Source organism: Carlito syrichta, unplaced genomic scaffold (assembly GCF_000164805.1).
Source record: "Carlito syrichta isolate Samal-C Ts95f unplaced genomic scaffold, Tarsius_syrichta-2.0.1 Scaffold123289, whole genome shotgun sequence".
Classification (NCBI taxonomy): Eukaryota; Metazoa; Chordata; class Mammalia; order Primates; family Tarsiidae; genus Carlito; species Carlito syrichta.
In genome coordinates, this window is record NW_007067385.1 from 140,464 (window position 1) to 150,969 (window position 10,506).

A 10,506-nucleotide genomic window follows, 5' to 3' on the forward strand; every position below is an offset into this window, starting at 1 on the left:
ACACACCTGTGTGCCCTTCCTCCACACCAGGCCCCTCCTAGGCAGCTAGAGGCTTCAGGACTAAGGCACACAGAGGTCACGCTCCAGTGCACACGGCCTGGTGGCCAAGTCGACAGATTCATCCTTCCCTGGGCCCACAGCCCTCAGGGGCCAGGGCAGGAAGATCCGCCTACCCCCTCCCCCCATGCCCTCAGTGAAGCCCTAGGCTTGCTGGCCTCGCCTGCTCCACCTCATGGAGGAAGCGACCAGCACCTCCAGTGAGCATCATCTCCCCACAGGCCTGAGCCCAGCAGCACCCCGCCTCCCTCTGGCCAGAGCCCCCAACTGTGCACAGTATTCCCCTGGGAACTGTGTGTCCCTGGTTCCGGAATTAGGTTCTCAGCTGTGCCGAGGGAGATCCCAGGCCTGCTACTGATACCAGGCCCTGAAGAAGGCCAGGACTTCATTTCTGATGCTTGGGAACCATGGCAAACGCGCCACAAGCTCGCCAAGGGCAGCAGTCACCTCCCTCAGCCCCTTGTCCCCAGGGTCTTCCTCAGGCCAGAGCCCCCAGCTGTGCACAGCAGCCCCTGGGAACTGTGCATCCTGTGCCTAGCATAGGGCAGGCACACAAGAGGTGCTTGGTCGCACATAAGTGCTCAGGGAGCGGGTGGAGAAACATCTAACCAGATCAGCGCCCACTCCTGCCCCCCAAGTCACCAATGGCCCATGGTACTGCCACCAAGCAAGACCCAAGGGTGATCTTCTCTGTACCCAGCCACCTGGGATAAGTGGAAGGCAGGGGAGGAGCAGGTGACCTGGCACAGAAACACCTGCTTCTGCGCCTCAGCCCCTCCTCCTGAGAACGGCAGCACTGGCGCCAGCTCCTGCAAGGTTTGGACGACCGAGGCGTGAGGATTCGGATTCCCAGCAACAAAGGCCCCTGGGAAAACTTCCAGCCTTCCATCTGGAAGGGTCCCATCTGTCCCAGCTGAACGGCCACTCCAGTGAGGGGATGCTCATCCACCTCCCTAGGGAAGTTCTTGCTCTAAAGCCAGTTCTCCCCAGGACCTCACAGAGTAAGGCTGCCCCTTGTTGCATCTGCTGAAGGGAGAGGGGTCACAGGAAACCTGCTAGCACTGACCCAGGGGGACGGCTCCATGGGCACTGACCTGAGTCCAAACCCCAGCGTCCCCACTTACCAGAGGTACGATTTTGGTCAAGTAACTCCTCTGTCAACTTCCCCATCTGCAAAATGGGGGAAATACTGCATGCCCATTATGATGCAGGCTGTTGGGAGGACTGAGTGAAATAAGGTGTGCCCAGTGCTGACAAAGTCCAGGCCCATGTCAAGTCCTTGGTGAATTTAGCTATGTCAATCAGAGACAAGAAGAGCAGGAAGAAGAGCAGACACACGGCAGGGCTTGGAGAGTCAATGAGGTAGACATGTCCGCAGGACTGCATGGAGGCCCCGCTTCTCTCATGGAAGGGGCAGTGGTCACACAAGTCCCCAACAAGTGACCACACCCTAGAACAGACCAGAGCTTGGTGGCCCTGGTACCTAGGGCTCATGCCACCAAGCCCGCAAAAAAATTCTCGGTAGGCAGTTTTTCCCAGGGGGATTCTGCCACCTGGCGTCCACTGGCCCCACCACTGGACACAGGGATCTAAGTCAAGGGCCATCCTGGGCCGCCGGGCAGGGCACAGAGAGTGAGCAGAGGCCGGGCCCTCTCCACAGGAGGCTAAGTGCAGAGACAGAGAGGGATATGCAGCCGGCCTATTAACACATCAGCTTCTCCATGAACTTCCCCGGGGAGCCAGGCGAGCAGAGCTGGAGGAATAAGGGCCTCAAGACAAGTAGAATTTTTAAAAGAAATATTCAGCTATTAAAACTCAGGCTCTCGGGCCACACGGGGCCTGCATACCAAGTGGGGCTGGCAGATCGTGGGCAGCATGGGGGCCCAAGATGAGGAGGAGGAGGCCAGACCCAACACAGGCATCAGGAAGAGGAGTGCTGTGGAGGGGCTGGACCCCAGGCCTCTGCAGTCACAGTGCCAACCACCAGCCCCAAGGCTGGTGGAATCTCATAGTATTCCTGACCACGCCTAACAGAGCACAGGAAGAGATATCGGGCTCACAGGAAGCAAAGTGCCCATCTTCAGGCTAGCTTCCAGCCCAGGCTCCAGGTATGCCCACGTCTCCTTCACGCAGCCATTACTGAGAGCCAGCGACGTGCCAATGCCTCAGCACTACTGACACTTGGGCAGGACCGCTTTCTGCGACCAGGGCTCCCCTGTGCACTATGGGATTGGAGCAGAATCCCTGTCTCTATCACCAGAGGCCAGTGGCACCAACCCCACCCCATCACCACAATGTTCCCGGACACTGCCAGATGCCCTGCCGGGGACACACTGCTCCTGGCTGAAAATGACTGGGCTAGGGAGAGAAGCGACTGAAGCAGCAGCTTGATGCCATAGAGCTGATCTCCTTTTGGTCTGGGAGACATCAACAAACTAATGACTGTCATGACAGAAAGCACTAGATGAATCACTGTCTCACTTATCCCTGGTGACAACCCTGTGGGGTCACCACCCCCACTTAGCAAATGGGAAACTGAGGCTCAGACTGACCAGACCATCAGCTGGTGAGGCACAGAGCTCCACCTCGACCTCCCAGAGGTAGGAGCCCATGCCCGCTGCATGCTGAACCTCGTGGCTCCAAGGGCCCAATCTCTCGTTCTTTTTTGGGGGGAGGGAATTGGGGGAAAAAGACAAGGAGCCTTTTCCTTTACGCCTTTCCTGCCCAAGGTGCCAGCAAAAGCCCAGGAGTTCTGAGAGCCTTCATGTGGAATGGGCCGCTGGCCAACAGAGTGAGGGGAGGACATGGAATCGGCTCTCGGGAAGGCCCTCGACCCACAGAGGAATCCACACCAGACTCCTCCAAGCTGGAGGCAAGGAGGGCAGAGAGAGGGGCCAGGGGTTCTGTGACAGCAGTGGAGGGGGTACAACTTGGCTCTAGGCCTGGGCCCCAACGCCCGCCATGTGGAGACAGGGTGGGGACAGCAATCACTCCTCCCTGAGCTTGAGAAGAACCCTGGAAAGCACACAGATGTGACCATGAGAGACCCAGGGATGCCATCTCCTCAGGTGGCCCTTCTGAAGACCACACCCCCAAAGCTTCCCTACCCCCACACTGCCCTGTCGCTTGATTGCAGAGAAGCCACAGCGCTGTCTCCCACAAGGCCAGAGGCTCCATGTGGGCCTGGCTTCTAACTGTCCTTGCAGCTCCTGTCCCTGGCACAGAGGGCACAGGAAAACACTCAATAAGCATCCATTCGGTTACACTGGTGGGAAGGCCACACTTCCGGGCCTGAAACCAACTGTACCATCACTCCCCACCTCAGTCCAGACCCCTAAGCTGGATTCTTCAGTTGTACAATGAGAGTGGGGACGGCCATGCTGTCGTCTTGGAGGTAAAAGTGGGGATGGGGAGGATGGAGTGGGGAAGCCCTTGTAAACATGATGCCCTCACAGGGGTAGAGGGCCTGCCCAGGACCAACAGGAGCTGCCCATGCACGCCCATGCCCAGCCCACCTGGTTAGACACCATGAGACCCATGCAGAAATGAAGCCATCAGCACGACGACAGAGGCTGCCCAAGGACAGAATTCCCGCTGTCCTTCCAGAGTCTGCAGGTACTGGGACTGGGCACTGCCAGGTCCCAGGCCTTTTCCCTCAGGCTCTTTCTCCCCCCAGCAGGGGCCAGGAGAGGGAGAATTCCAGAGACTAGCCCACTCCAGCCCCAGAGGTCCAGTCCAGGAGACGTCACCTCGATGCAGGGAGGCACATGCCTGCCACCCTTCACCTAGCTAGGCCTTGACAGGCCAATGAGGACTCTGAGACCTGCTCCTGGGTAGGGGTCCCTCTCATTTCACTGCTGCCCAGACCCTGCCAGGCAGCTCTAGCACCCCCATGGATGCGTAAGGAAACTGAGTCCCTGGAAGTCACACAGTCAGCAGTACAGCTGGGAGCCCCTCCACAGCCGCCTTGGGTCCAAAGGCTCAGGTAGTCACCAGGGAACGAGGCCCAAGAGGCCCGGAGGGAGAAGGCCGCCCCCACAGGCTGCAACAGACCAGAGCTACTCCACTTCTCGTCAACCCGTCCAGACACCAGGCCCTGGACCCCAGTCTGCAGCGCAACCCCTCAGATCTGGAATCGGGACCAGGGACTCCAGCTGGTGTCAAGTTGCTGCCAAATAGTCAATGAGGCTGCCTTGCTGAGAAAGGGACCCAGGATGAGAGTTCTCTGCCCAAGGTGAGCCAGAGCCAGAGGAGCCTGCGTGCTGACGGCTCCCGGTCACAGGTGTGAGCTTTTCCCCAGCTGACTCCAAGGCTGGATAGTGGGCCCACGGGAGCTGGTTTGTGCTTGATGAAGTGGTGGCCATGTAACAGACACAGAGCGGCTGTCCTTTCTTCCCATGTGGACCAGCCTATGACGAGGCTTCTGGTCTAACAGTCGGGGACCTGCCACACATTCCCTGTGTGACCTCAGCAGGCCCCAGAGCCTACATGTGACAGTTCAGATTCTCTGGGATAAAGCGATTCATCACCACCTCAGTCCAGGGGACTGTTATATCTGAATCAAGCTGTCTTTCCAGCAATGACCCTCCCACAGCTCCCTTAGTCATGAGGCGTCCAGGTTTGCCCCTATGTGCAGTCTTGTTCTCAGTATCTCAACAGGATGAAAGTTAAGGGTTGGACTTTTAAAGCCATGTCCCCCCAAAAAGGCAGGAGCATCCAGGATCATTGAAGGATGAGCAAGGGTGAGCCCCTCAGCCCCCCAGACCTTCCCACCCAGAGGGGGAGAATCTACAAAGAGACCACCATCCCCAGATGCTGGGCACTCATGTTAGGAGTAGAACAAAGGCAGGCCCACTCCCCCGTAACGTCCTCGTGCTCCCTTGGGGATGAACACTTGGTAATTCGTTGTCCCATTTTAAAGATGAAGTCATTGGGCCCAGCAAGGTTGCACGGGCTGGTCACACAGTCCATGCCAAGAATCTGGCCCAGAGACCACGCCTGCATCCAGGTAGCAGACTGGCTCCGTCCCCAGGGAAGAAGCCAGGGAAGCAGCTAAGGCAGAAGCACGCACTTATTAAGCCCCTGCAGCACACCAGGCACCATGGGAGGCCCTTTGGCATCCAGGACCTTTCCCCGCCCCACCCCCTGCCAGTTCACATGAGGCAGCCATCTTCTTTCCTCCTCTGCAGTGAAGCTGCACCCCCATGCCCACCCACCCAGCTGCCTCCTGGGCCCAGAAAGGGACAGGGATCTGGCTCCCCCCAGTAAGGACAGGCACAACCTTATTTAAAAGTCACTGCTACACATAATTAGAGGCCCTTACCCCCTTGGATCCATCCTTCTCCTCGGATCGGTTTTATAGTCAGTAATAACTCTCGCAAATTCCTCAACAGATGGAAATTTTATTTGACTAATCATGGCCGTTTGACTTGCTGGGGTGCAGCAGCTCGGGGTTTAGGCGGGCAGGGTGCCAGCTGAGGTGACTGTCAGGGAGCCAGGCAAAGAGCCCAGAACCCAAGGCCACCTTGAGTGCCCGCTCCTCAGAGGGAAGTCATGAAAAGGCCTCAGAAAGTGCCTGGCACCACATGGCAACAGGCAGCTGTGCCCACCTTCTGAGTCTGGAGATGCCTATGAGCAGGGCACCGAGACCCTTTGCCACCTCCCTGGGCTCTCGGTCTGTGGTCACATAATGGATAGTGCCAGGGAGAAACTGGGACGTCCTGGCTGAAACATCCATTAATGACAGTCCTGCTGGCTGCCACCACTGCCTACCTGCTCCATGCCAGTCCCTTGCCAAGCACCCTTGTGCACTGTCCCAGCCAGTCCTGCCAATGCTCCTATGATGCCCGTGCAAATTCCCATGCCATGGATGAGGACCAGGTGAGGGAGCAAAGGCACCGCCCAGAGCCAGCGGGCTGAGCTGCCTCACCTGGGAACTAGAGGCTGACATGTCCCTCCCAATCACATAAAGCCAGTGATTCTTTTCTAAGGTCCAGATGGAATCCCATCACTGTCAGGAAAAAACAGCTGCTCTTTAGAGCCCTCAAGACAAAGCAAAAGCCCCGGAGCCTGGCCTTTCCCGGAAAGCCCATTTGAGGCATTTCTCCAAGAAACACGAAACACAACATAAAGAGACTTGTCCACTCCAGAATGTACACAGCAGGTGATTCACAAGAGCCCCAAACTGGAAATGTTGACCTGAAGACAGATACACACATACAATGTGTGGCACTGGGCATGCTGTCCGGAGGGATAATCCGCACAGTAACCTGAGCAAGGAACATGTCCACTAAGGATTATTAACTGCACAGGAGATGGAGGTAACAAGAAACTGGCTCTGAAGAAGTAAAAGACATGCTAAAGAATAAAGGCTTGTGAGACAGAAGGCGCAGCCACCACCCCTACTGCTGAGAGAGAACCACAGGGAAAAGTCCCCCACCCCAGTGCCAAGAGGATGAGGAAGACCCTGGGGCTGACCTAATACCCTCAAGGAAGAGGCTTCCAGTGCTGGGGTGCAGCCCCACACACCAGGGCCAAAAAAATGCCCGAGGAAGAGCGCCCCCAAAAGACGCTCCCTCGGGGCTGGCATCCAGACCACACTGAAGAGACACAGTTGTGGCTCCCTGCATGGAAAAAAACATGCTAGTCTGATGCCACACCAGTGGAACTTGCTAGAAACCCAACTTGTAGAACTTACCAGCAGGTGCCACAAAAGCCGCTCATGGGAGGCATCTCATTAGAGGCAGCCACTATAGAACTGCCTCAAGTGTGCAGGGAAACTGCAGACCTCTGGGCGCTCTGGCCTTGCCGGGCCCCACAGGAGCCAGGCACGGGTGGCACCTGCAGCAGACGCCACCTTGCGAGCAACTCACGCAGGACACAGGGCCTCCCTGCTGCAGGTGTCCTGCCCTCTGCTGACAAAGCCCTGCTCACCCCAGGGCCAGGGGGAGTTTAGAAGGCGCAGATCCATTTTCACCAAGCAAGCCAGAAGGATGAACATGGCACAGAGAGGCGATAACTGAGAACCAGTGAAGTCCATCCCCTCGATTCTCCAGCCTCCGGATGAAGCCTTCACACACAACCAACTCCCATAAACACAACTTGGAATTTCTATCAGAGAAGACGCAGCTGTCATTCTTCCAAGCTCTCACTCTTTCCACAAAACAAGGAGACCAACAGGCCCACAAGTCATCACTGACTACATTTACTATCACTCAAATTCAGATTACCGTTTCCTGGAGTATTCTGTCACCGAAAGACTAAATTAGCCGGATGTGATGGCTAGCGCCTGTAATCCTAGCCCTTTGGGAAGCTTTGACAGGAGGACTTCCCTGGAGTTCAAGACCAGCCTGGGCAACATAGCAAGACCTCATCTCTACAAAAAAATAAAATTACCCAGTCATAGCAGCATGCACCTATAGTACCAGCTACTCAGGAGACTGAGGTGAAAGGACTGCCTGAGCCCAGGAGATTGAAGCTGCGATGAGCCATGATCATGTCACTGCACTCCAGCCTGGGTAAGAGAGTGAGACCCCAACTCAAAAAAAAGACTAAATTATAAAATTGACTTTAAAAAACTTGCATGTAAAATAAAAATGGAAAGGAGAGAAGAAAATGGCTAGTTGTTAAGTATGTTTATTCCACTTATTCATTCAGGAACCGGGAAAATAACCATAGTGGGCATGGACCAACAGGCCCCACTGAGTCAGACTAGGGCTGAATCTGCTTGTCACCTGACTACCACAAACCCCCACTTTGACTTACAGACAGAGAGGCATTTCAGGTCCCGAGGAATCACTGTCAGTTCAGAGCCAGTGCCAAGTAATCCCAGAACCATCTGGGTGTTTCCAGCTCCCCAGTGTACCATCATTCTGGTAAATGGCCACAGGTCCCTTTGGGGAAGGTTTGGAGGAAGATTTACAGTAAGTGCTTACGGCAAGGATACAGGCTCCTTTCTCAAGGGGACCCAGCTACCCAAGGGCTTCTGGCCTGTGAACTGACCTAGGTCTGGAAACTGGAGGAGAGGCCGTGGCCATCAACTGTGGTGACTCAAGTCAGGTTTTGGTTACCAGACCTAGAGCTTTTTGTGGTTGATCAGCTAGCTAGCTAGACAAACAGATAGATAGATGATAGACAGATAGAGATATAACCATGTGGTACCCTAGTAAGCTGTCCATTTATTTCATTCCCAGGGACACTGTGATCAATTAACCACCACAAAAGATCCCCATGGGAGAAGGCATTCTGATGGCCTGTACAAATTTCCCACTGCCCTTTCCAGTCCGAATGCCCATCTTGACCTTGATGGTGAAGTACTGCCCCTTTGTCTCTGCTACTCGGGGCTCCCCTTATCCCCACTGAAATTGGGAAGGCCATCTCAATGGAGGCAGCCTCCATAGTCCCTCTGGCTACAAAAGACAGCAGCCGCAGTGCACGTCAAGGGTGAAGTGCTCCCTCCCTCACTGACTTCTCCATGTCTCTGTCTTGGGTCCTACTTGTGGAACACACTTGGTGGGAGTGGGGTGCAGATTACACACGATACATGCAGTCCGGTGTCCCTGTGTCCCCAAATCTGTGGATGCCCTCTTCCACATTATGACACTGCAACCCTCTGTAACTGCAGGTTACTGTCCAGTCCAAATTTCCATCAACCAGCCAGGAAAGCCATCAGAGCCACCTCTAGCCACACAAGCTGATCATCAGGGCAACCCAGATTCTCTAACAGTCGCAGTTGTATCAATGGTTTCGCCCAGGCTAGAGTTCCATGCTGCCTTCCTGGATGGAAAGCCCTTGGAGTCCACCCCACACGCGTCACCAGGCTGGTGATTCTTTTGCTGTTTCCTCCATGAACCTGCTACCACGAGACATGCTGAGGGCTGACCCCAGCTGGGCCCTAGTGACAACAGCGGGTGGTTGCGGGAGTCTTGAGGAGCATGGGCACTGCCTGCCAAGGCTCTGTCACAGCTAAGATGGTCACATGGTCTTCAGCAGGGGAAGAGCAGTCTCCCCGGCACCAGAGGCTTGGAGCGACTTGCAGTTTCACCACTCTGTTTCCCCAAGTTCAACAGATGTCCCCACTCCATGTTTTAGGACCCAGTCTTTCCTGACGAATGCCCTACTTTGTCAAGATGTGAACTCAACTGTTGCCGTAACTCAGCAACCAGCACAGTTAAATTGTGTCTGGTTTTCAACAATACCAGCCCAGGGGGCCCCAAGAAGCAGGAGCCTCCTTCAGGGCTGTCACGGCAGTCTCTGGTTCTTGGACCTGACGCCAGGGAAGAGCTACTGGACCTGTGCTTGTCATTTCTCTCTGTAAGTGCTCAAGCGCCGTCAGGATCCGCCCACCCGAGTCCTCACAGTCTCACTCCTGCCATGTCCCCGGCCCTGTGCAGCATCACTCGGCTCCTAAGGGACGTGCCTCAGTGACACTTCATCTCAGCCAGCCACAGCACTAGCCTGACTCACTCTTGTGTTACCCCAGGCCTTGGATCACTAGTGCCCCATTTCCCAAGGGCAAGGAGCTCAACACCACACTCAAGCCCTAAGTCACCAGAAAACCAACCCCAAGCACACCTGGGTGGGTCCATCTCCTGCTGTCCACCCCGACACCAGTTCTGCATCAGTTTGGGTCCAATCAAGAAAAGGAAACCACACAGTGATCTTAACGGAGGCAGTTTTGTGTGAAGAACCATTAACTAGAAGAGGAGACTGAATTAACAAGGACCCAACTGATGGGGAACAAAGAGAACTGTAGATAACATAAGAATGGCAGGCACAAGGAGCAGAGCTGAGACGAAGCCTCCAGGTGGAAGCCCTGAGACCCCCACTCCAGGGCTATGATAAAGCCCCAAGGAAGACCCCCCCCAAGCTAAGACAGAGCCCCCAAGAAAGAGTCCAAGGGCTTTTGCAGGATCCTTGAGGATGAGACCCTCACCAGAGACTAAAAAAAAAGTATAGGCTGGGCACAGTGGCTCACATGTGTAATCCCAGCTCTTCGGGAGGTCCAGGAGGGAGCATCGCTTGAGCCCAGGAGGTGGGGCCAGCCGAAGCAACACGGCAAGACCTCGCCTCTACAAAAATCAGAAAAGTTAACCAAGCCCCCCAGCTACTCAGGAGGCTGAGGCAGGAGGATCACTTGAGCCCAGGAGTTTCGGGATCGTGCCACTGCCCTCCAGCCTGAGCCACAGCGTGAGACCCCACTAAAAAAACAGTCTCCCAAAAGAGCCCCTCGGGGCTGAAGCAGAACACACATCCGGAGATACCAGAGACCCAGAGAAGAGCCTCCAAGGAAGGCCCCCACCCCTGCTGGCCCCCAACGAGGGGCCCCCCAGGGCCGAGGTCCGATCCCCAAGGAAGGGCCGCGCCAGGGCCAAGCCCCACCCCCAGGAAGGGCCCCTCAGGGGTGAGGCCCGAAGCCCCAAGAAACGCCCCCCTCGGCCGAGCCCGACC